Below are 28,000 nucleotides of genomic sequence, written 5' to 3'. Positions count from 1 at the left end.
ATAGGTAGCCGTGTTGGTCTGCCATAGTCAAAATAAAAAAATTTCTTCCAGTAGCACCTTAAAGACCAACTAAGTTAGTTCTTGGTATGAGCTTTCGTGTGCATGCACACTTCTTCAGATACACTGGAAGAAGTCTGTTCTGTTACAGACAACAGCTTCACATTTATTGCTGGATAAAGTATCACTGAAACAAATGGAACAACTGTACTTAATCGACTTTCACTGCTTAACATCACCACTAATATTAAATGGATTTCAGCCAATAGAACTCTCCCTTTTCAGTTTATTCTCCAGGAAAAATAACTGGTAATTTTAGTAGACTGGTACTGTATCATATCATCAGGAATGTTCCGTGGCTTAGAACAGTGCTACTAAAAGTGGTGGTCCACCCAACTGTGCTGGTCTACAAGCCATCGCCTGCTGGTCCACAGTAGGTCCCACACAGCCCAGATCAGGTGAGACACTTTAGGGACCAAATATGGTATTGGTCAATGGCACATTAGGGGTGGGAATGCTGGTCACCACATCAAATAAAATGAGAAGCATTGGCTTAAAACAGGGGAGGGCAGAAGGTAGACTGGGATCTGAAGACAGATCTCTGGCTGATTTTAAGTATATCGGCAAGGATTTTGGATCCCCAATTGCTCACCAACAATAGCAGCAAAAGTCCCCTTTTACATTATATTGCCCAAAGAAAGTGGGGTTGGGGGAGGGAAATCATGTGTTCCAGTACTCAAAACAACATTCTTAGGCTGAGGATTCTCTATTTGTAAATGTATGTCTTTGCACCAGTTACCATCTGGTGGATCTCATGGTTCTAGTAAAGAACAAAGTGGATCCCGCAGTCCTGAAGTCTGCCCACCCTTGCCTTAGAGCCACACTTGAACACCCCATACACACAGAATGGGCAGTAAGAACTGCTGTGCATATACCAGGTTTCCAAAATGCATCAAAATAACCAAGTGTCTTTCATGGCATCAGAATAGTGATGCCTAGAGTCAGCCTTCATGTCGAATACCTGTAAGGACTTTCACAACATGCAAGCATGACCGCCTTTTGAGTTGCCTCAATAACTGAAAGTGTGGTTACTAAATATGGCAAATTAAATAAACAAGCATTAATTACAGAGGGCTAGGACTGGCAGTGCTGCCAAGCTTTTGCAGTTCTTGCAGTGCTCCTTCAAATCTTACTCTCTGTCTCAATCTCTCTCTCTCTTTTTCATACACACATGCACGTGCGTGCACACACACACACACACACACACACACAGCCTGACCTGAGGCTCCTGCCTAATATTGCTCCCGTGGGAAAATGAGCAGAGAGGCTGCTCTTGGAGCTGCTGGGTTGTAGGAGTCTCTACCTAAGCTTGTCTGCATGTCCTGCCCTGCATGTCACAATGGCCATTATCAAGAGCAATAAGATCCTAGCATGAAGGATAGGCTTAGGGTTAAGGTTCTCCTGATCTCCACAGCAGTCCCCAGGCTGAATTAAGCCAGGAGCTGTTGCAGTTGTTGGCTTGGCTCTGCAAGTCCTGCCACCAGGAGACTCGGAGAAACCACCCAGTCTTGAAAGCAGCCTGCCAGCTATTCAAACTATGTGGGGCTGAGACCACCAAATACCCAGATGGGACCAGACTCCTCTCTTCACCATAGTTTCCATGCATGCATACTTAAAAAAATATTTGGGGTCTGCAGGGGCCCCACTTTTGGTATATGGGAGCTTGCAGATTTCCAGCTTTGCAGATATTTGATGCTGGTCTTACAGAGAACAGTTTCCCCACAACCCCAGATGTGCATTTTTTAAATTCAGGCAGAGTGTATTAGATTCCTTTTCAGGTAATAATTTGTATTTTTAATTTAATACTATCTTTTCTTCATTAAACATTCACATAGACTGAGATACCCATTAATTACTCTCCATTATTCAATGCTACACCTTAAATTTAAAGAATAAACATTCTTAAAAAGTCCATAATCAAAAGGCTAACCTATAACCAGGGCAGCATTCCTGTTGGAACACTTGTAATTAATAGCTGGAGCTCTTTGCAAAGCTGTTCAGTCTCATTACTCTCTACGTAGTTGAAAATAACAAATGTTTCCATAATCTGTTCTGCCATCTTGATCTGTGTGTTGTGTCATGCATGCTCCTCAGTGAGACCTAGTGCAGCTGTTGGAGATGAGGGAATACGGTTGTGGACTTTATATATCATCCTATGTAATCCAAGAAGCCACAGCTGACTTTATAGCAAGCCCTGACATGAACATCATATGCCTCTCTATAAAGCAACATGCAAAATAAGGCTAGTTCTGATAGCTACAGCAGAGCAGGGGCACAACTGAAGAATCTTGCCTTAGAACAAGATTCCCTGAAACAGGGAAACTAAGCCCTAGGAAGCTAATATGAAGCCTGCTAGCAGTCTGACATGTTGGAAGAAACTGCACATTCTCACAGCACTAGAAATCTGTCTTAAAATCATGTGGGAATGACATGTAGTGAACGCAGAAAAAAATAAAAGTAAAAGGCTAGCAGAGGTCTGCAGAGATCCACTTCCTTTTTTTCTTTACAGGATCTCCACTCTCCAGGATGGGGAGAAGGGAAGCTTTTTGGAAGTCGTGGGTATCCAATGCAATCACAGACAAAGTCTTCCTACTTCTAGAAATGCCACTGAACTGGCGTTTGACTTCACTAAGTGAAGCAACGATGCCAGGTACGAATGTCATCTCTGGAACACCCTAGGCCAATGTTGCCGAATAACTTAACTGCCCACACAGTCACATCTCAGTTCACATTGTTGAGCTTACACATGATACAAATCAACCTTGGAAGATTTTATGTTAGGATGCTCCAAAGCCATTTTTGTGATATGTAGCCTACAGGCCGGGGCTGTCTTAGTTTTGTGACTCTACAGCATTTAACAAAATGTTATGTGTCTTATAAGTAAGTAAGTAAATAATAATAATAATAATAATAATAATAATAATAATAATAATAATACATAGAGGACTAGGAGCAGGGAGAGCTACAGCCCAAGTAGGGCAGGATCAATAATAATATAGTTATTAGTATTATTACTGTATTTATAAAATTATTTTCTATCTACATACTCCAAGTGTTGTACAATAAAAAACAGACTTAAAAGTATCGTTTAAAACAGCATTAAATGTCACATTCCAACAGAAAAGCCACTAACCAACCTCTGAGAGCGCAGGAAAGTCGTCACAAACACTGGCGTTAATCTGCTTCCTCCCCACAGACTTTAATCTGCTTCTCTCACCAGCAGGTGGCCTCAGACAAGCCACTGTTCCCCCATCTTCTGCAATATGGGGGAGATAACCATATTGACTTACCATAAGTACTTCTTTTAAGTACTACTGAGAATGTCTGTGAAGTGCTTTGAACACTCAAAAAGAACATTCAACAAGTTAAAACTTTAAAGTGAAGGAAGCTGTGCAAGGTTTCATACGGCTCTGTTTTTGTGGACTTATGCTACTTTTATATTTTAATGTGTTCCTCACATCCCAGAGTGGTTAAAAGTTTCAAGGGCATCAGCATTGTCTGAGTTTTGGCTTCCTTTGGAAGATCATTGGTGACTTTTATTGTATTCAAAATATTTGAGCAACAAATTGAACATAACTGTGAGCATATACCTCAGCAAGGTATATGCAGCAAGCCTCAGCACTTCTTTCTTCTTCAGACTGAACATATTCCATTGCACTGTCCAAATACTTGCCTATATTGGTCTGTTAGCCTATATGAGCTAAGAAACACTGTAATACTCTCCGTAAGTAGCTATAGCTCAGTAGTAGAGCACATGCTTTGAGTTGTAGCCAATGCTAGTCCTACTCAGAGTAGACAGATTGAAGTTAATGAACATGATTAACTTAGGCCCATTAACTTAAATGGGTCTACCCTGAATAGGGCTTAGCTGGTTACACTCTTTGTCTGCAGAATATGTCAAGTGCAGCCCTTAATAATTCCTGTTAAAGGGGGATCTCAGGTTGTTTCCAGACAACCTGTTTATTTAGCATGCATTCCGTTCTGGTTTCTGGATAATTAATATAACATTGCATCAAGCATTTTATCCCAATGCATTTTGCTGTTACTTTACATAACAGTAAATATTTGGGGGAAGTGGGTTTGTTCTGCAAGAGCACCAAATCCATTTCAGTTGCACAAACTGAATTTACTGGTTTGAGATTTAATCCAACTTGTGCAATAGGGACAAGCTGGAAGCCCTTTCGGGATCAGGTGAAGGGGGAGACCTCGGAGGGCCACCTGCCAAGCAGAGTAGGCAATACTGAGCTAGATGGATTGATAATCTCAGCCACTTCCTCTGTTACCTAAGAAAGCCAAACGAGATGTTGAAAGCCAACTATAAGGATGTTGTTGATGCAATGAGAACTACTCCGAGCTTTCTGAACCCACTGAAGGACCAAGTTGCCTTCTGCACCATTAGGCAAGAGCAATTTTACTATTTATAACAACAGCCAGCAGCAAAGTGCACAGTTGGGTCATAAAAATATGGCACTAAATTTAATACGATCAGTCCACAGCATCACGGTTGATTTAAAAAAGGGAGGTGGAGTTGAAAGGAGGGAGGAGGGAAGGGAAGCCAACCCTGCCCTTGAAACTGAAGAAAGGATCTCGTGTTTAAAATTGTGACCAGGCTTCCCTTTCCCTTCAGTGTGATTAGAACATACTGTACTAAAGAGATCATCAGTGTTGTACACGTCAGCCTGTTTTCCTGGCTCTTTCATGTTACTGTCAGCTACACTCTCTTCACATTCCAACAAGATTTTAGGCTCTTCTCTCATCTCTCCCTCCTCCTCCTGTGACTGTTGTTCCATCTGCTTTTCCCATCGATCATGGGTTCCATCCATCACCATTCTAAGTATCCTGTATTAATTGTTTGGAGATTTGTTTCTAGGTTAAATCTCTGCCAAATTCCCAAGGTAATTGCATATGTCATATGCCGGCCTGAATGTATTTCCATGCTATAATTAGAACATAGGAAGTCACTGACAAGCCTGGTTAAGTGGCCTTTAAAGAATGTGGTACATCAACACTCACTGTTTCCCTTATCTTATTTTATGGTTCTGAATAGCCCCCAGAGTACTTTACTTAACATAATTTTTCCTTGCCAATTAACATTTTCCAGCAGCTTATACAAGCAACCTTCTTTTTAGAATAACCATTTACCGGTAAATTTGGAGAGGATTCAACATTTCCTACTTGCTAGCAGTATATGACACATGCGGATTTTACTGTCCAGCAATTTTCTATGCTGTTCCTAAGTACTGAAGCTCAGATTATACCCCCCCCCCCAGTTGTGTACCAAACATGTAACCAAGAATTTAGTTTTACTCATCTCATGAACGAGGTTTTCAGTTACTCACAACAACATTGGTGAGAAGTAGTCACACGTACAATAGAGAGCAGTTTCCATCAGCGGTCACATATGAACTAAACAAATCTCAGTGTTATAAACCATAGCTCTTAAAAATGTCCATATAAAAATGTAAGTCACATACAAACGTCCTTGAAAATAACTGGCAGACAGAACAGGTGCCACAAAGACCATGGCCACATCAGCAACCCTGGAAGAAGCATGGCAGAAGGTCCTAGAAACCTTGGGAGCAACACATGGCATATTGCTAGGGCTGTGCAGTGCCCTGCAGTTGTATGTGACACAACAAAGCTGTTGACTGGATTTATAAATGGGCAAGAAATAGTATTTGCTTACATGACTTTTCAGCTTAATTTATACTTATTGCCAGACATGGTAGTATAGTATGATGCATGTATACTAATTATAAATGAGCAACAAAAACCCTTCAGATGCTGCTCCCTGTAGTGCCCCTGTGGTATCCCTATAATCTACTCTACATTCTTCCCTGAGCTCTGAATAGGCCCGAGGCCTAACTTGCATACTTGCCTATGTTTTAAGGCCTATAAATCCTGCCAGTACTAGCTCCCTCTGTCCCTGGTACCTCAATGTCTCTGATTCTGATGATGATGGTGATGATGATTAACCTTTCTTCTTGCTGCCAGTCAGCAACCACATCCATTTGGTTCCTCCTGACAATGCACAGGAAATGCCAGGAACTATGGGACTCTTTTGAGAGAGGATCTCACATAGGGCATGTTGCTTGCTCTGTTTTAACACCGCCTACTCATTGGCTCCAGCGAATCTCACAAAATCTAAGAGCATCTGTACAACATGCATAGATGCAAGGGGCGGGGGGGGGGAGTCTGCATAAACACCCATAAGCAGGACCTGCAATTTAGCCTCAATTCCTTTTCTCATGTGAATGGACAGCTTTGGGGGCCTTGGGTCATAGGACACAGGTGACACCCCCTCCCCACCATAATAATGCTGCTACCTGAACAGGGTGGGGCAGCAGTAAAGCTGGGACTGTGCGATTGCACTAATAAGAGCACTGGTGCCCCACCTCATCCAGATAAGTAGAAGGACTCCACTGGGCAGAGGACAGCTCCAGCCATCCACATGTACTGCTATTGTTTATCACTGGCCTGGCCTCCAGACATGCAGGCTTTTGCTGGCACCAACAGGTAAGGTCTTCTCAGGTGAGACAGGCACTAACAAAGCCCAAAAGTGGGAGGTTGGATTACTTCCTTGGTAACTAGGGGCTGGTTCGCACTTCTACTTGCCCCATGCCTAGGAAGCATGGGTCTGAGTGGTTTTCCCGTGCTTTCTAGATATGGATCTGAGTGATTTTGCCCTTGCCCCACCATTTTCCCAAGGGGGAATCCGCTCTTTAGTGATAAATTGGAGCAAACATCAAACCAGAGAAAACATGCTTGACCTTTGCTCCAGTGCTTCCTCTGGGGTGGGATGCACTCAAGCAAGTGGGCCCAGTTCATAATAGTTTATTCCAACTGCGGAACTCTGCAGCGCAACCTGTTCTGCAATTCTTAATAGCTGCCAATTGTATGCCTTGAATATGAGGTCTGAGAGTCAACTGCTTTTGAGCAATCTGTTCCACTACCATGCATTCAGCTGCTCATTCACTACTACCACACTCACTCACACCCCTTTTCCCAATCTCATTTCACTTTATAGAGATATAAAAATATTTCACCAGCTGCTTGACCACCTGGTGCAAAGAGAAGCTTAGGGCAAAAGAACATGGAGGCTGAAAATAAACTGCAGAAGAGACCGGTGTATGTGTGTGTGGCGGGGAGAACAGAAAGATAACCCCACCCCAAGCACAACGCTAGCAAAGAGATGTTATTATGCTGCACTAATACTACAGCACAGACGTACCATCTTGAGCATCTAAGCCCATGCAGCAGGCATTATGCCTAGCGACAGAAAACTCACATGGTTCTAATGACTGCTGCAGACAGAATGCCCAGCAGTCCTGGCATTCCAGGGCTCAAAATAGAACAGCCATAGCTTGACCCCAAGTATACTGATGTCAAGCATAGGTAGTGGCTCCAGACAGAATTCCAAAGCCAGCATTTCCTCCTCCCCACCTTCCTGCCCCCTCCCATTTGTGATTCATCATGATGTTTTAACCCCTTTGATACTGAGAGCAGAAGAGCCAGACACTCTATCAGAGGGCTTTTCTCCTGCAAAGGAAAGGCAACAAATAGTTAAATAGGCCTGTTAGAACAGGTGAGTCCCACCCACCACACACTGTGTGGAGGTGGTGGGGTGTAAGGAGAACCACTGTCACCCCCTTTCTGTTGTTCACTAGCAACAACAGGGGACAAAGCTGGCAGGGGTAGAGGACATAATATCGTATTTTTCCGTGTATAGGAAACCCCCATGTATAAGACGACTCCTATTTTTCTTGAACCCAAAATTAAGAAATCAGTCTTTTAAAATAGGGTTGCCAGTGTTAGGGTTGCCATATTTCAAGAGCCCAAGCCCAAACCTGAGCCTGGCTGCCCATGCCAGAGTCAGAGCCCAACCCCCTGTGCATTCACTATCCATGTATAAGACGACTGCCCAATTTTTGACTTTTTTTTTTTTTTAGCAAAAAGCATCGTCTTATACATGAAAAAATACAGTATATTGCTGGTGCTTGGCAAACTTAAAAGCAGGCAGGGACTTCTGTAATTAGAAAGTGTTCTAGAACACTGGTTCCTATTCTTTTTGCTGGGCACTCACTAATGCCTTCGTTTGGGATCCACTTATTGGTTGCCATTCCCTGAAATGGAAATCATCCCAGAATTCACACAGACATTTAACCTATTATCCTTCATTTATTCAGGGGTACAAGAGGGCTAACCTGTGACCCTCCAGAGACATTATGGGACTCCCAACTCCCTTAATCTTAGACCACTGACGAATGGTAACTCATTCCTGGAGAAAACTGTTGCTTCAGACAGTACTGCAGAATTGCCCTTGCCATGTCAAAAAGTCTGTATGGAACTAGGGGCCAGTTAAGGGTGCTGGTAGAATCTCTTTACAGAACTAAATATATCTGAGTAGAATCCTAACTTGTGGCTATGTATTTGTGGCACAAATCATATGATACATCTTTAAGCTTTTAAAGTGTGTAAGCAGCTAGGAAGAATGTGATAGGAATAAACCAATGATGTCACATGGAGCTGCCACAGCATCCTTAAAGCTTTGTAATTTATTATTATTATTATTATGTTGCTCACTGCTGGCTGCACAAAAAGCAAAAGAAGCCATGTTGGTCCACTGGGAAAATGCCCAAATTTTTAGGTGGCAATATATCTATTAGTATCAACGAAAATGTCACAAAAGAAGGAGCAAGCTTTTGAGTTCTCCAGAACTTTTCATCACATTGGATGTTAAGCAAAGGATGTGAGGTATGTGGAAAACCTGGCTTGACGCTGCAGCCACAAAGTCTGCATTTAGTCACAATCCTAGTATCAAGTGCAGGAAGAGGCAGCAGTGCAAACTTAATTGGATTAAGCTCAGCTCCAAGGGTGGGGGATCTGTGGCCCTCCAGATGTTGTTGGACTCCAACTCCCACCGATAAGTGCAATAGGTTCACAATCTGTAAAGACAGACATAGGTTCTGCACCTACAATGTGGAAACTTCAGCTTTCGGAGATTCATGACCACATAACAAATTGTACCAGGTTATTGGAGCAGGATCACTTGCCCTCAAATGGGGTGAACCAAACTGATAGCACATCTCTGCATGGTTTGCCTGTATGCACCATTGCTTGTCCTGTAAATGAGAATGGAAAAGCAGATGGGCCCCCAAGGATGTAGCCACTTCTTGTCCTAGTGCTTTCTGGAGCTCAGATGTCAGAATAGATTGTTAAAGCCATTAAATTAAAGAAAGCCATTAGCAGCCTGTTTGTGATGTATTTGGCGCCATACATCACAACATCTGCCTAATTTTAGTTTTCACATTTGCCACTCAGTAGTGAGCAAAACTTCTTAAATTCCAAACTCGTTTGTAAGGTTATAAAATGCTGGGCCTCACTAATTATAGGGGTCTCAAATTATAGAAGTGTAGTATTATGTCAATCCTGAAGCCTATCTGGTCCAATTCCCTGCTTTACATCAGGATCCTCCAGACCCATCATGATCACCAGCCTAAGTCAGGTCCTGATTTATATGAGGAAAGGCAAACCTGACCTAGGTGAAAATTTATTTCTGACAGAAAAGATGGCAATCAGTTTTAAATCTGGAGGCTGAAAGCAAAATTCATTTGCATAAGGAGTTGCAGCTTGTAGTTCAGCATTTGTGTTGTTGAGAGTACTGTGGGCCAGCAAAGCCAAAAGCTATAATGGATTTGGAACTCTAAATTGAATCACAAAGTGAGCAGCAGTCCAGAAATATGTTTTCAAATATGTGTGAAGCACTCCAGATTTCGCTCTCGCTAAAACAATGAATGTATGTGTCCAACATTTTCTGCTCATAGCATTCCACAAAAATGATGGCAAGTAAACCTGAAAAACACATGCAGAATAATTTGGAATATCAACTTGACCACAAAGAGCCTTGGCTCTAATTATGGTGTGCAATGCTCCATATACAACACAAGGCTTCTAAAAGCAGCACTTCCCGCTGCCTGATAACATGCCCACAACATTTGGAACAACTTTGAAGACCCTCCACTGCAGCACAACTCAAGGAGCTCTTCTTGAAAGTTCCACCCAGAGTGTGAACAAGTTCTTATGCTCAGGAACTAAAAATGCTCCAGATTACATACTAGGGGAAAGGTTGAAGCTCAGAGGTTAGAACACATGCTTTGCAAACAAAATGTCCTTCGTTTCTTTTATATTATTCATTATTACATTTATATCCCACCTTTCCTCCAAGGAGCTCAAGGTAGCATATATGGGTCTCCCACATCCTTTCAACAAGTCTGTGACGTATGTTAGAGAGCAGTTGACTAGTCCAATTTCACTCAATGAGCTTCATAGATGAATGGGGATTTGAACCCTGGTCTCCAAGGCCCTAGTCCAACATTCAAACCACTATATCACACTTACGGTAATCACATTTCCAGGTAGGGTTGGGAAAGATTTGTCTGAAATAATGCAGAGCTGCTTCAAGATATTGAGGTCAATGGACCAATTTTCTGACTGAGTATAAAGTTATTACTAGGAAACATTACATTGGAATTCTCACATATAAACACAGGTACAGTCATACCTCAGGTTACAGATGCTTCAGGTTGCGTTTTTTCAGGTTCGGACCCGCCAAAACCCGGAAGTACTAGAACGGGTTACTTCTGGGTTTCGGCGGTCATGCATGTGCAGAAGCACTAAATCGTGCTTTGCACATGCACAGAATCACAGAATCGCAACCCGCGCATGCGCAGACGTGCTGCTGCGGGTTGTGAACGCTGCAGGTTGCGAACGTGCATCCCACACGGATCACATTCACAACCTGAGCATCCACTGTATTATTATTTTTTTAGTACCTGAGAGGTAAATTCACAGGTAAATTATATGGATTTGGGATGGGATTAAGCTAAATTGTTGCTTGTATGGAACAAGGTCTGCTTGTGCAATGGAACTTCCTCCCCTGTCCTCCCCCCAGATTTAGGGGTCACATAGAGGGAAGACAGAGGGGGAAGTCTTGTTGTGCAAGCAGACCTCGTTCTCTGCATGCATACCCCAACTTTGCACTATGTTGAATTCCACCATAAGGTGTTTTCAGGCAGAGGTAAAATAAATTACACTGGATTTGGAATCATGTAAGAAAACAACTGTGCAGAGTGAGCTACTTTTCCAAAATCTAGTCTGGTCATTCCTTTTCTCCTCTGCATGTGAATCATACATCTACAAATGTACACAACCAACTTTTGGTTAATTTATAAGATTTCAATCTGCCTTGTAGAGTAAGGCAGTCCCAATGCGTAACACTTACAGAACAGTGTAACTCAACCTCCACTATTGTGAAAAATTGGGGAGTTAGACACACTTAAATCATTAATTTCACTACAGCAGAATGAAAAATTGGCACACCCATCAAAATGGGGTTCATAAATAGGTGGAAAATGAATGAGAGAACTGGACTGCAGAAACAGTAAATCTAAATTAATGGGCTCTGATTTTTGTTTTTGTTTTTTTAAAAAATCTGCTATAGCAGAATATAGTTCATCCAAATAATGTAGAATATACTTGAGTCTACATAAAAAGGTTGTGGGGAGAATTACAGTTTCCTGAACAGAGGTTCTGAGAGAAACAGCTAACTGTACAGTTTGTATCGGACAGCAGTATCTGCACAGAGCTCCCTGACAGAGGAAATCTATTGTGAAGCCTTAGGACGACGACAACAACAAAAAAGCTATGCCTATTGTATTGTATGTGTGCAACTCCTTACAAAATATGGCTTTCATGGGCAGGGATGGCTCTACTGTTAGACTGAGTGAGGCAAAAACCTCAAGTGGCAGCTGCTGGTGGGCAGGAGTGGCAGCCACCCAGCCTTTCCTCCTGAGCCCCTGTAGGCATTCTTCTCTGGTCATGGACAGAGCTGTGTGTCCCACATGGCCTACACATCCCCACTTCGCTTTCCTGCTGCCCTCAAGAGCAGTGAAGAATACTTTCCCATCACCAGTGCCAAAGTACTGCCTGTTCAAAGAATGAGGGGAACCATCTTGTTCTTTGCCTCAGGCAGGAAAATGTATTAGCCTGGCCCTGCTAATGGGTATCACTGTACAAAAGCTTCTACCCCACTACATTTCAGTTGCAAATGTACAAAAAAAATTAAAATGGGGTGGGGGACGGACATGGACAATGCACTTTTGAAATCTGATGACACGCAAGGCTGCATTGTCCATTACATTTTCTTTCCAGCTGTTTCAAATGTGGTCCTAAAAACACACATACTTGCAAAGAAGTGTCTCGAGCAGCTATGGGCACACTTATTTGGGGAGCCAGGACTGGTTACAGCTTCTAGTTGAGTGTACATGCAATGGCAACCTTGGATTTGCCTCCCTGTAGTGTGTGAAACAAACACAAGAAAGTTCTCTTGGGAAGGTTCCATTTTATATAGCCTCCACATACCAGGGGACTGGAAAGGTTAGCAATGATTCAGGATTTAGGCTTAGTCATTACCCATGAGTGATTATTTTTATTTAGTAACAGAACCATAACAGACTTGGATTCCCCCTAATCTGACTGTTCCCTCAATAGGATAAGTGCTTGTGCTGTAAACAAAATCTGCCCTTATTCCCTTATAGGCTATACAAGAGCCCTTATAGAGTTCTTTGTAGGTTCTCTATTGGTAGGAAAAAATAACAGAGGCCAACCAGAGAATATTGAGAAGCAAAGCAGCTAGTAAGCCTGATCTTTATTAAACTGTTGCAACACGCAGGAGAGCGGAGGAGGACCCAGAACAAAGGTGTGCCTCCCCTTATATAGATATTTTGAAATTCCCTGCCCTGGAGCTCAAGACCACCCCCAGAAACATCATACATACATCACAGAAGGGCAGTAGCCCAAGACCACCCCCCAGATACATCATATCTACCTCATAGAAAAGGCTGTCTACATCAGAAATCTGAGTGCTTTGTTTATCTCCTGTCTGCCAGGTTTTCTTATGATGACTTATCTGATTGCCTTTCCTGGTAGTCTGGCCATTCCTTTGAGATGGTAATCACTTAATTCCTGAGAAATTGGGAAGGTTCCCTCACCCTCTCCCTCCTTGCAGAGAAACATTTGGTCAGTTTGGGAGTCAAAATGGTTTCAGGACTGTATTCCTGTGCTGCTCCAGACATGTGGTTTATATATTTATGTACGTGTTTGCTTGGTACATTTGTGAACATTTATTATATATCTAAGACCTTAAAATTTTTATAACAATTCCCCCCTTTGGAGCTATAATTTTTTTCTAAAAAAAATTTGCCCCACAAAATAATAACGTGGTATGTTGTTTAGACCACAGCGCCACCTGCGTCCCCTGGAGTGAATCATAACCGGTGATAGAAGCTGCAGATTCCTTCCCTTGCCCCCTGAAATCTTACCGAGGCGTTTCCATAATACAATACAATAAAAAACAAACTGCTATAACTGAAAACAAAAAGAGAAAAAAGGCAATGCAAAGTCCTCTCTCAAAGGTAGCTCTTAACCCTTGGCTCACACAGAAAGGTGTCTGGCATGGCCAAACCTCGCCCTCCAGATGTTTTGGGACTACAATTCCCATTACCCCTGACCAGTGGTCCTGTTAACCAGGGATGATGGGAGTTGTAGTCCCAAAACAGTTGGAGGACCAAGTTTGGCCATGCCTAGGTGGACCCTCAAGCTGTAACCTAGGAGCTTTCCTTTCTTCTACCACCCTGGGTGATCTTCCCTTCCCTGCCTCTCACACAAGGTCCTTCACCAACCGTCCATTACCTTCATGTGTGTATAATCCCAATAGTGACCCAGAGTAACGAACACAAAAAAAAGGAAAAGGAAAGGAAGAAGGCAGAGAACAAGGAAGAAAAAAAGAAAAAGAAGTAAAACGGACTTCTGATTCACCTGCTTTCAGTTTCATATAAAAAGATTATTCAAAGTTCACTCTAGGAAGACATCCAGCTGTTCTTCCTTCTGTTAAGTGATAATTTCCCAATCTATAGACCCAAATTCATTCATTTTTCTTTCCACACAAAAAGGTCTAAAAGAGATTCTCTAATTATTATTATTATTATTATTATTATTATTATTATTATTATTATTATTATTATTTTATTAATTAATATTTATTAATTAATATTAATCTAATTAATATTAATCATATTAATATTAATATTAAATAATAATAATCATCATAATAATCATCATCATAATAAATGTAAACAATAGTTTTATTCTATTCCAACATGACAACTTTGCCTCCAGCAGCTTCAACAACCATTCTATGATTCTAAGCAGTGCTGATGGTGGGAGAACCCATGTCCTCCAGGGTCCCAGGTTAATGCTTTGGCCAGTCTACCATAATGCCTCTCTTTAAAGCTGAATCATAATTTCTGTTCTCATGGGAAGACTAAAGGCATGCACTCACCTTCAAGGCTTCAGAAACGTTCTGATTTTTATCACTATATTGTACGGTACTAACCCAATGTCTTCCTGACAATGATGAAAAAGGAGCTTGGATTTTCCCCTGCATGTGCATTTCCTAATGACAGTTTTTATAGTCCCTGTGCCAATACGTTTGCAAAATATAGGCTTTAGGTAATTTCTACAATGAAAGCCCTCAGAATGGGCAGTAAAACTTGTTGCTCCTAGATACTAAAATCTTTAAACAACCGGGTCTTCAAAATAATGAAAAGTCAGCTAAATTTCTTTCCTCGAAAACAGCCATCTAGGCTTCATGAGCTGCAACCTATTGTTGTTTTCCAAGTATAATTACGATGAGGCCAAGACAGCAATTCCATCCATGTCTCTCAAGTCAAAGGTGATGCATGGTGCTGACCAAGAACCACTATTTGTGACATACACTGATTTAGTGCTGAACTTTTTCCCCTCCTGAACCTTTACTAATGTGAATGGATTTATAGCACATGTCTGTAAGCAGAGAAGTGCACTATACATGTTTGAAAGTTAATCGTACAGAGGAAGAGCAGAGTCTTTTAGAGAAGGGTGCTTATAATCTAGAAATTGGAGAACAGGCTTCAAGGGTGATTCTAGTCACATAATGTCTTTAAAAACACTCTCATATATGGAAGCTGTAACTTCTGGGAAATAAATCTGGATTCATGGCCTGTAAAAGGGTTAGTTGGAGCTGTGACCTACTAAGTTATGTAACTGCCTTTGTATGAAGTTGCTTTTCAGGCAACCTGCTAATCTTATTCTCTGGCATTCTGTTTATACAGCTGATATCAAAAGTGCAACAACTATGTTAATCATTCAATTATTTGAAAGATTTTGATAAAGGGCTGTACTGAGGACCAGAGAGAATGGAGGTTATTAGCATCCTTCAAAAAGGTTTGGAGTAGGTGGGGAGGAAGGAAAATAGTTGTATATATTTTTTATTTATTAGGTATAGAACCATTCAAGTCAAAGATGGTTTGAACATTTTGCCCTTTGAAGTGCCATCCAAAGGTTCTGAATGAAGAGAAACCAAGTAACCTTGTAGTAGGGTGCTGTTACTCTTACTGCAAAGTAGGATGATATTCAAATGTTTTCCTTATCCCTGCCTAAGGAAGTCTGTAAATTTCTCCTTAAGACACTTAACTGCTCTTTCAATCCAAGAGTTCAAATTAGAAGAAACTGTGAAAATACCAACTTCCCTGTATAGCAACATGTGTTTAAAAGGTGACATAACTATCCCAGTTTGCATTAGTTGCTGTTATAACACATTCAGAATTAATTAATCCAAATGCAATCATCTGGAATAATATAGAATTATAAGAAAATTCAGACATGAAGAAAGAATTATTTTTACCTTCTATCACTTGTTAATAACACTGGGTTATGATCAACTAGCTTTTACTCAGAGTAGACATTGAAATTAATGAACTAACTTAAGTCCACTAATTTCAATGGGTCTACTCTGAGTAAAAAATACTTGCTGCAAAGCACAGGAGGGGAGAGTGCTGTCCTGCTTGTAGGCTTCCCATAGAAATCTGGCTAGTCATTGTGAGAATAGGATGCTGGACTAGATGGGCCATTGGCTTGATCCAACAGGCTCTTCCTATGTTCTTATGAATTAATCATACATGTATTGACAGTATATTGTGGATTCATGCAAGATTTTTACAGTGTCATCCTCGTTAAACATGCTATCCCATATATCACAAATATTTAATCCTGATTTACTGTTGCTGGCTGGCTGGGGGGGCATGTAAACATTAGATTTTTCCATGGAAATGGTAAATCCATATTAAATAGCAAACTAATATGTGATGGCATTTTGATGAGGGCAATGTGTGGGTGCTGTGCAGAACTTGCAGAAATGAGCAACTGCAAGTCTGCAATAAACTGCCATGTGGAAACGCCATTAAACTCTATTGATCTCAATGTGACAGATATGCATGCCTAACTTGATTTGGATTGTGCGCAGTACCTACCATGGCAGTGTGTCATTCATAGGAGCTCAGTTTCTCTGCTAGTTAGTTCACCTGCTTAGAAATCACTAGGAGTTTTCTGGCACCATGGAACTGCTATGAATTATGAAATTAGTAGCTAATACACAATGGGGAAGTGGTAGTGTTTAAACCAACCTTAACCTGAACTAGGGAAAATAATTCAAGAAGGACAGGTTTGTGTAACAAAATGTTCCAGTTTCGTCATTTTTAAAGCACTGCCAGGTGCAATTCAGATGAGACAGAGGAAGAAGAGAATTAAATCACTCAGATCCTAAGGGGATATTTCCAGTCCTGATAGGAATTGCCGTGACACTGGCTTAGATTAGCCAGCCAGCCAGAGGACAGTTTGTTTCCAGTTATGATGAAAACAGATTTCTTTAGTCTCTCTGTACCCAAAATATTTGGGCTTTCAAGATAGAAAAGATGGGTCAGGGATTTTTATAGCCTGTCACCGATCTATCAGAAATTATAGGCTATGATCACAGAAATCTAGTAGTAGGAATCCACTAAAAACTAATTAGGATAGCTACCAGTACAACTCCTCCTAAATTTAGCTGATTGCTGAAATTGGGGCATTGTTAAAGATCTTCGGCTTGCCCAGGGCCAGGTTGATATATTATAAATTATTAAAATAGCTGTTTTGCTGGCATGGCAAGACTGCCGTTTCTATTAATTTCTCAGGGAGTAATGTATTTGCTTTGTAAAGCCATTTTGTCAAGCAAATACAGGTGGGTACTTTAACTCATCAGTATACACTGCTCATTTTCTTCATGTGTTCGGCTAGACTACACACTATGGAGAAGATCCATGACTGGATCAAGACCACTCACCAAGGTTGTTTAAATGCAGGTACTGGAGGGGAAAGGTGGCAATTTTCCAAACAACAGTAGGATAAGGGACATTTAACCCTTCTATTGTTGTGCAGTTTTTCCAACCTAAATCACTCACACACATCTTCTGAACCTATTATTAGTAATGTGAGGCCCTGGGACAGGAGAATGCAAGTACAGGAAAGCTAAAGTATATTCACATCTGGGTCCATCTTATCAGATATTAAAAAGGAAGGTAGGCAAGGAAAATGGAGCAGATGATAAAATTCAAATCTGGCAAACAAAAGACTCCTTCTATATTATTCTGTAATGGATAAACCCTGCCTTTTAACTAAATGTTGATGTTTCTGGCTTTACTGGAGAAGTGTCAAGGTTGCTATGGTGAACTGACCTTTTAAATACCAAGGAAAGTTCAAAGATTTGGCAGCCAGCCTTGCTATTTCTAGGTGACTGCAGGGCAATTCAATAATGTTGCTACTTTTGTAGATCGGAAGATTTTTTTGTTGCTGTTTCGAATCACAGAAATAGTGGCACCAAAAGGATTATCTAGGCCAAGAGCTGACCTTATGGAGGCTCTCATCTATCTCCAGCATCAAATTCTAGTGGAGACTTGCCTAAACTTTCCTTAGAAACCTTGAAAAGAAGGAGATCTTTCAACCTCTATGGCTGGTGTGTTGTTAGATAACTAATGCTTAGCTTAAGTATACTTTCCAGTCCTTTAAATCCATTGCTTCTTGTCCAGTGGATAGGTAAATAATTGTTCCCTGTGTGCTTCCGATGGCTTTAAACATTGAAAGCTTTCCATATTCCTTCTTATCTTTCCTTTAAAGCCAAGCACACTCAGTTCATTCTGCCCTCCTTTGCACAATTTGTTTTCTGGGTCCATTATCACTATTATCACTGTCTAAATCTTGTCAAACTTGCTTTTTTAAAAAATTATGCTTTTCAGGTTTATACATTTCACTAATTTTACAGTCATTTTAACATTTCAAAACTTGGCTTCCTTCCCCCTCTTTCTGGGGTTCCTTAAATTTATTTTCAATATATCTGCATATCCAAATTAACTTAATTTGGCCATTTATTCATCTCCTTTAAATATATACTCTTATGAAACTGCAGGTTATTACACGAAAAATCTTGTCAAACTTGTTCACAACTTTTTTTTTTTTTTTACTTTGGGGCCCAAATTGAAACCCAGTACTCCAAATGACGTCTTCTACAAAGTTACTGGCTATTAAATGTAATCAAGGCCCATTGGCCAGCTTTTGTTGTTGTTTTCCCTTGCCTGCTATTGCCATTCAAAATTGTGTGCCTCATAGCTTTCCCTTACCTCACAGGGCTACCTCATTGTGTTCACTTGATTTTCAACCACACAGTGAAAGAGCCCTTAGGAAGAGATTGAAAGTTAAGAAATGGCAGCTGGGAGAACAGTTAAGAACACTCTCTCTGCTGCTCCTCCAACTCTCCAAACTGCTTTTCTTTTTTCATAAAAGTGTCGTGGTGGTGGTGAGAAATAATAAGAGGCATAATTGGGTTGCAAGTGCAGTAAGTACAAAGCTCCAGTCCTCCCCTTAAGTGGTAATATTACTCATGAAATCTTGGAAACTGTTATTCAGTGAAAATATTCCCAAAACAGTATTGACCTTATGTGCCATCATATCACACTGTTGAGGCACGGACAGTCTGTTATCCACCAGAGCTGCAGATCCTCAGACCTGGGGCCATTTGTGGTCATCTTGCTTCTCTATCTGGTCCTTGGGACTTTCTGCAGGCCATGCCCTCAATGGCCCTCTTTTATGCCCCCCTTAAGTGTTTTGCCTGGCTGGAATATGCCCTTGAACTCTGATCATGCCTCTTGCTTGCCTGGATAGGGGATAGAGAGGGGTGTGTTTGTATAGAAACTAGCCTCCTCTTCAAAGATAAGTTTTACATTAATTGCTTCATCCACTTTTCCCTCTGATCCCACCCACCACTGGTGCATATCCCCATCCTTGGACTGAAAAAAATTATCCACCCCACACTAAATGCCCACTATGGGTACAATCTACCAGGAGTGCTCTTACATAGACAGCCCCTTCCTTTCAGTATAACTTGTATGGGAGCATCTTCAGGACTGTGGCCAGTTAATCTTTAAGACACTAATGGCAATCTGATGCTGGTGGTTCTTCTTTCCCCTGCGCATCTTGCTCAACCTCATACTGTATACAATGGTAGCTCGGGTAACAGATGCTTCAGGTTACAGACACTTCAGGTTACAGACTCTGCTAACCCAGAAATAGTACCTTGGGTTAAGAACTTTGCTTCAGGATGAGAACAGAAATCGTGCGGTGGCTGCACGGCAGCAGCAGTGAGAGGCCCCATTAGCTAAAGTGGTACCTCAGGTTAAGAACAGTTTCAGGTTAAGAATGGACCTCCAGAATGAATTAAGTTCTTAACCCGAGGTGCCACTGTACACTTATAATTAGGACCGATCTGCAATTTCCAGCTTTCAAAGTAATGCCGTATCAGTCATGGATGGTGGTGATGTTGGAGCAGTAGCTCCTTGGATGAGCCGCAACTTTAAACCAGGTTCTCTGTATTCAGTATGCCACTCTAATATTAAGGACAGCACAAAGCTATCATCAAATACAGGGGCTCATAGTCAGAAATATAACATAGGTAGTCTTTATTAAGTACTGAATGTCCCTCTTTAAATGTAAAAGCTATGCAGTACAGTAATGTTATGAGAGCAATTAGTTTTCTTAACCACTTTCCAGAACGGAACTGCAGACAGAATGTAAATAACTCTTAATCCTTTTATCCGCTCCTGGACTGCACTTGAGTTTGGAAAGCACAGGAAAAATGCCCCTATGTGGTGCCCGGAACATAAACACACATACATAAATAGCATGTCCATCGTTTCCTACTTATTAATGCTTGCCATAAGCATATCCACTTATGAAACACTGCCAAAAATGTAGTATAATTTTGCCCGTCGTTAAGAGTGATGGTCCTCTCATGTCATCATAAGGCTTGAATCTATTTTTGTGAGTTCCAGGTTTAATCAGATCTCAGCCAAAACTCAAGATATTTAAACATATTTAAAACAACAACATTTTGTTGTTTATTTTTGTATTTCTTGTTATATTGAATGTATGTTTCATGACTTTATACAGAAGTGAATTTTAAAAAACCAATAAATTAAAGAACAGTTATATATATAATTTTCAGATGGTCACCTGACCTAGGTGCTAACCCAGCCCAGACTTGCTGCTGCATCATATGCCTTCAGACCATACAAAGAAAATTAGAATTAGCTATTGAGTTCTCACAGGGGATATCTATCCCCCATTAGCCTATCCATTATAAGGAAATCATATCCTCCAAGCACAGTTGTCATTGATTCTTATACACTACATTTTGAAAATAAACAAATGTAACTGCTTTTTAAGTTTCTCAGAAAATGTTCCTTGTTGAGGGATGTGTGAACAATAGTTTTGTGCACTGCGTTAATGCCAGCTGCACCTCGTGCTCAGTGACCATAATATATAATTTCCTTTGCCATAATTATGCTTCCTATTTTTTGTGTATGTTTTGAGTACTGGAGAGCTTTTGAACTGTCCAGAGTATTCTTATGGGTAAAGAGCAAGCTAACACCCACCTCCTGCTTGTATTGCCTCAGTTCTAGAAACCTGGTGAAACTCATTCAGGAAGGGACCTTTGAGGCAGTGGGTAAGGTGGGGTGGGGAGACTTGAAAAAGCACAAGAGTAGCAAGGCTACTTCCCCAAAATCTGGTACTCCTTCAACAAGACACAGGCAAAGTTATTCACATACTCTGTGGCAAATCTTTTGGGAAACTGCAGCTCATTTTAATATTTATAGACACATGATTAGCACAACTTGAATTCACTGCAGAGTAGTAAAATGTCAGGCCATGATGGATGGATGGATGGATGGATCTGAATCTCTTCTGTGATCCCATATGACCTATGAACCTTTGGCTGCTTCCTATTTTTGACAATTCATTCCCAACTATCATTTAGCTGGAAATTTAGAAAGTCCCTCTTCAGATGTTGTATGTGTATGTTGGACTATGATCTTGGAGGGCAGGGTTGGAATCCCCACTCAACCAGGACCTTGAGCCAGTCACTGTTTCTCAGCCTAACCTACCTCAAAGGGTTGTTGTGAGGATAAAATGGGGAAGGGAGAACCATGTACACCATCTTGAGCTCCTTGGAAGAAAAAGGTGGTATATACATGAAATTAATTAATGTACATAACCCGGAAGCTGTACGCCGGCTCCCTCAGCCAATAAAGCGAGATGAGCGCCACAACCCCAGAGTCGGCCACAACTGGACCTAATGGTCAGGGGTCCCTTTACCTTTACCACCTTTAATTAAGTAATTAATTAATATTCTCAGTCATGATAAATTTCTCAAAATTATATGCTAAGCTTATAAGATAATCATATTTTGAAAACAGTAGGTGGAAATTTGTCTTCTGGTTTGTGAGTCTGTTTTCTGATATATGGCTATTGCCCAACCAACAGCCGCAGTGGTTAAAGCAGGATTTAATTTTTAAAAGGTCAAATTTCAGCATATAAATTATGCTTGTAGGCAACATTAAAGTGCTTCAGGGACCGATTTTGCTCATCCTTGTAATAGAGAATTAACATTTAAAGGGTCACAAACAACAGTAGTGACATATAAAGATCTCTATTTAAACAGGCTGGATGTATTTACTGCATCATAAATCTATTAATTCCAGACACAAAAACCAACTTTTTAAAGGTGTTGAACTGTTCACATTAGAATAACACTGACTGTACAATGGCAAAATGTTTGTTTAGTAGGTTTTCTAATCGTAAGTTTATCTACAGGAATTAATTCAAGCATGCAGATTGATTTGTTCCAAGCACAGAAATATAACCAGCACCCCCTAAAAATCCTTATGGGTTTGATGTGCTAAACCAGAGCTTTCCAAACTGTGTGTCATGATACGTTAGTGTGTCAGCTGCTGTGTATAGGTGTGTCACATGAATGTTCCCCACACTCCTTCTGGGGCTGGGAAGGGGTTAGTTTAAGCTTCTGGTTTGCTAGTAAAACTGAATTACTATGTCACGAAAGGATGCATGTCTAAGAAGTGTGTCACCAACATGAAAAGTGTGGGAAGCTCTGTGCTAAACCTTCATTGGTAGCAAAATATGAGGTTCTTCAAACACCTGCTATGGTATGGGGTAATGGAGGGAGAGCAGGCCCCCAGGAGCTGGAAATGATACATAATAAAGAACTAGAGGTCCTGGCTGCTGTAAGTCCCACTATGACCACCTTTGATGGCCTAAAGCTGCAATCCTATCCACACTTCTTGTCCCGTGCTTTCTAGACAAAGGTCCAAGAGGTTATTCTTTTCCCCACAGTTTTCCCTGGGGAAACTTGCTGTTTACCGCTGAATCGGAGCAAATGTCAATCTGCAGAAAACCTGATTTGACGTCTGTTGTGATTTAGTGGTAAACAGCCAGTTTTCATGGGGAAAGTGGGAGTGGAAACAAAAAAGCTTTTGGACTCATGCCTAAAAAGTAGGAGACAAGTATGGATGAGCACTTGTAATGTGCATTTTGGGACTTGCTCGGTAAGACTTGAAAAATCCCTGCTATCTTCTCCACAACTATAAATTTGTCTCTGATTGTGACAGAAAAGGGGCTCACCTTATTTTGCAAAAAGATGGCCGCTTTGGTATGTTAGGCCTGGTTAGGCAAGAAAATGAAGGCGGATGAGGGAATCTCTAGTTCTGTTCATACCTTCTCTGAATACATGAAGGAAGGAAAGGATCACACCTGCTTGTCCTGCTCCCAGCCTCCACAGGGGTACAATAATACCTTCCTGGGTTTCTGTAACCATGGTTGTGAGAAAGAGGGCAGGGTTGAAACTAACAGACTGTGAGGGGAAAACAGACTTTGTGGTTTCTCACTAAGCCCCCAAGCTCTGTCCCTTCCCCTACCTCATACATGAGGTAGCTGTGAGAAACCAGCTCCCAACCATGTATGCATCTGAAGCCATCCTTGCAAATACTGTACAAAAAAAACCCTCTAAGTAAAGAACCATTTTTCTTTACCCATGGGAACTCTGTGTGTTTTATTTACCTTTTTAAAGCAATGCTAGTGATGTGTGAATGAGGAGGCATAACAGGTGGTGGAAAGACTGAGTGGATTCAGCTTCCAGGCTAAACCAACCAACATGAGCGTAGCCGGGGCAGGGGGGTAGCTGCCCCCCAATCAATAAAATTCAGTACAAATATGAAGTTCTGCCTCCCCTAACAAAAATCCTGGCTACGCCCATGCCAACCAACTTTATTTTTTTAAACACAATGATTCCTTGGAGTTTGTTTTGCCCTGAGGGAATTTAAAGTTTTTAAAAAATCCCATGCTTTCTAGTATAGCATCTCCATTTTAACTGGAATAAGGACCATCTAAATCCCCCATAAATGGATGACAGTCATTTTCTGAAAGATGCTTGGGTAGAGACTATATTACAAGCTAGCTAATCCAAATTTTAATTGGTTTCATGCAAAGTATAATTTGCCCTTTTGTCTCATGATTTTTGCATTATCTCCTATGACCAAGAGCTCTGCTTTCTGTATCATTAGCATGCATGCACACATGAGTTGCTTAATAACCCACAGAGACTTTCTCTTCCAACCACCCCTCCTCTGTTTTTTAATGGATTGAGTTACTTTCAATACAGCTTTGTGCTTCAACACCACCAGAGGGATTTTCTAAGGTACAGTCACAATAGATTTATGCATCTCCTCTATTGACCTCATATGTAAACTGAAAATATGCAAGGCCATGAACGAAACTATCATGATTTCCCTGTGAGGAAAGGCTGCATCATTTGAACTTTTTAGATTTTAAGAAAAGCTACATGGTAGAGGTTTAGGAAATTACAGAGGACATGAAGAATAGTACTGGAACCTGGAGCCATCCCACAAAGTTGTATGGAAGTAGATCTGGGAAAGACAGAGAAGTACTTCTTCACACACCACACATTTAAAGCATGTGAAGGAACTGTGGTTTCTCTCTTACAGAGCTACATTTCTTAGCACCCTTAACAAACTACAGGTCCCAGGATTCTCTGCGGGAAGGCATGTGCTTTAAACGTACGATGTGGATCTGTCCAATGAGTTTATAGAACTTGCTGCTGGAATCTGTTTAGATTAATTTAGAGAACTGTAAAGGGGGATTAGAGACGTTTGTGATGGATAAGGCCCCAGGACCAGAGACAGTATGCCTCTGAATAGCATTTGCCCCAGGGAACAATAAGGGGAAAGGGCCATTGCTTTCTTGCTGTGTTTGTGGATCTTCCTATAGGCAACAGTTGAGCAATGTGGGACACTGGGTGTTGGGACATGATGAGCCATTGATCTAGTCCAGCAGAGCTCCTTTCAGGTTCTTCTTATTCACTCACTTATTTCTGCATGTGGTTGCCGGGACCAGGGATAACAGATGCATTCATTCACTACAACCAATTTTATGTGTGTAGCACTATCCACCGCATCTTTTGGGGAAACACACACACACACACACACACACACACACACACACACACATTTATATATTTGCAAGAACATTTCCAATGCAATAGTATGTATCTAATCCTATGTATAACAGGAGAGAAAAAAGCAATGTCTTCCCCTCACCTCTCCCCATCCACAACCATACATTATTTGGATATTGTACTGTTAGCTTTAAATAAGGGACTTGCAAAGACAAAGGCCCAAAAATGTATTTAGAGGATACACTCACTGCTCATCTGGGTAAGTCCTCACTCTTTCACCCATTTAACAACCACTGGGCTGCTGATTCTGCATTCTCTCAGCATGAGCTCCCGGCCTCTGAATACTGAAAGGTAGAAGTGAAAAGCAGATGTGGAGTCTGGGAATCCGGCCAGAGAATTAAAATCTGAGATACACTTTTTCTAGAGCTGCCACTTTTAGCATAGACCCCTTTTTGTCTACAAATAGTCACTGGCAGAACGGGGCAAGTTCCAACCAAGAAAAAGGCAAAACTGCCAGCAATTGCTATGTTCCACTTGCTCTGGAGAGCCACATACCTTTCAGCATGGAAAAGACCTACAGGTGCAGAACTTCTTAATGTTTTATTATTTTATGGCCTGAAAAGGAGAATGAAAAACAAACAAACCACCTCTTACCATCAGCGCTGAACTATCTATATATCCCTTGAGTCTAAATCCTATAAACATTATTCCAACAGTTTTTTAAAAAAAATAAAATAAAAATAGTTTCAGAAGAAGAGCAGATTCTCAACTCTTTCCCTACTAGCTGTTTTCCCACTCAAATCACACACACACACACACACACACACACACACACACACACAGGGCTCGGCTCTGGTGGCCAGGGCTGAGCTGGCGTGCAGGCTCTGTGAACCCTCCGCACCCCGTAAGCGCATGCCTGGCCTGGCGCGGTAGATTTCCTGACCCCGGGTGCCAGAAAAGGATGCAATGCCACTGCTTGCAAAGCCTCTTCTCCCCATTAGGCTGGGGTGGGAGGAAGATCTCCTTAAGGAGGAGCCCTTTCCGAACCTCCCTTCCTACCCAGCAGCAAAGCTGGACAGTATAACACCTTCCCTTGCTATCTTACCAGGAGGGGAGGTGTTCTGCAGAGCTTTGCCTCCGGTCTCTCTCTGCCCCTAGGGGCAGGGGAGGCCAATGGCAGACCACTCTGCCGCTGCTGAAACCTCCCATACCTGTGTTGCTTCAGTGGTGGCAACAGGGTGGGCAGCCACTTGTGGGGGCACCACCTCTTGTGTTTCTGCCATCTGGGGTGGCTGCTTCGCTCCACCTCATGGGTGGGCCAGCCCTGCTTGGAAGAGAAGTTTTGTGGAGGTGAAAGGAGTTCTAACCCCTTAACAGAATCAGTTTCTAGAGTTTCGTACCTGAGACAAGAGTTAAATGGTTTTTAAAATGAATAGCATGAGCAGGCTGTTGTGTTCTCTGGCTAAACTTTTCCTCTCTGGAAAACACAGGGGGGCTGGATGGTTCCAGGTCAGGGATAAGGTACTTATGGTCCTGCAAATAATATTGGACTCCAACTCCTGTCAGGCCTACTCAGCATGGCCAATCATCATGTGTAGTGAGAGTTGTATTCCAAGCAACATCCAGAGGACATCAGATTCCCTCTCTCTGTTTGAGGTACAGATCCAGGGACTGTTTGTTTCCTGGACCACATGGGGGGGGGAGTAGGGCTGCAACCTACCTACAAAATTATTGTAACTGACCACACAAATTTTAGTTGATAATTAAATTTGCTGCCCAATTAATTACCGATGGTTTTTTCAGTCGATTAAAAATACTAATAAATTAATCAAGCACGGTACTTTGGAAATTTTGCACAGCATTACTCTCACTTACTCCTCCATTATATGAAGACAGGATATGACACTGAAAGTGGCAGTTCAGGCCTGCAATTATGTTCTTACTTTGGGAAAGGGGGGGCAACTTTTTTTTAATAGTTGTGATGCATCACCTTGCTTTTTAAAACAAACGTGCAAAAAACGAAATGAAAGTATGTGAAATGCACATTTTTAATAGTTTATAATGAGCATCCCTTATTTCTGACATTTTTGGCTCTTTGTGGGTTTTTTAAAAAAATACTGTTTATCTAGAAATCCCAGGTTCGTCCCTTTGCCCTGGAATGCATGTCGTATGGTGAAAAGCACATTCATGAGATGCCAAAACCGAACAGCCAGCCTATTGACAGCAAGTGTAACAAGAGGGCCCCAGATATGCATTTTGCTGCCATAGGTCTAACAGCCAGGTAAGCTTAGGGAGACCACCTGTTCCCTCTTTCAAGTGTTACGTGAAGGGGGAATGATACAATGATAAGCTTATGCTTCTCCTGAAGTGCTTGTTCTTGGACCACACCATAGGCACGCTTGGATCCTGCTCGTTGGCTAAACAAATATGCAGTATGTTCCAAGTTTGGGATGGCAACCACTCAAGCAGACAAGGCTGTATAAGCTAGTGCCTGATTACAGATGAATAAGAATGGCACTGCTGGATCAAACGAACTATCCATCTATTCAGTCTGTTCCAAGATCAGCCAGACAGATAAGCTCTGAGCACACACAAGCAGGGCACAAAGATGATAGCCTTCCCTATTGTTTATTGTCAGCACCTGCTACTCAGAAATATGCCGTCTCTGCACACCGAGGTTCCATTTAGCTGCCATGATTAACATACCATTGAGAGACACCATTCCTAGTGTTTTTGTCTAATCTCTTTATTAAAAAATAAAGTAAGCTGGGAGGCTGGTCCATTTGAGCACATGGGACATTGCCCAACCAACCTCAGCCAACCCCGACTTGCCTGCCTTCTTACATATAACCAGTGCAGAGGGTGGCACTCAGTGTTGCCTTTGTGGAGCTCAGCAAGAAAGTGAATGGGGACAAAACTAGAATGAGTTGGCACTGCCCGTCATTGGCTCTGGCTGCAGCTACCGTTGGTTTTCCCACCTTGTGCCTACCAGTCACAATGCACACCAGCCAGCATGAGCCATAATCACATTTTGAGGTAGTAAATTCCAGAAGTTAAAGTTCTAGTACTGCAAGAGAGAGACTCCATCTCCTGCACTTCCCCTTCCATCATTCATAATTTTACAAACTTCAACACAAAGTCCCTTGCGTAATCTTT

General features: G+C 41.5%; 1 protein-coding gene across 1 annotated transcript in view; it reads right to left on the bottom strand.

Moving 5' to 3' along the window:
* TOB1 (transducer of ERBB2, 1) overlaps window positions 1–28,000 on the bottom strand; it is a 109,912-nt gene that overhangs the window by 77,827 nt on the left and 4,085 nt on the right. Inside the window, exon 2 of the mRNA XM_083487258.1 lies at window positions 25,093–25,188. The gene's annotated coding sequence lies outside the window, so the exon portion shown is untranslated. The remainder of the gene's footprint in view (window positions 1–25,092; window positions 25,189–28,000) is intronic.

This window comes from Podarcis liolepis (genome assembly GCF_965112155.1).
Source record: "Podarcis liolepis genome assembly, chromosome: 2".
In the NCBI taxonomy this organism is placed as follows: Eukaryota; Metazoa; Chordata; class Lepidosauria; order Squamata; family Lacertidae; genus Podarcis; species Podarcis liolepis.
The sequence above is the reverse complement of the archived record's forward strand: the minus strand, read 5'-3'. Positions and strand labels throughout refer to the sequence as shown.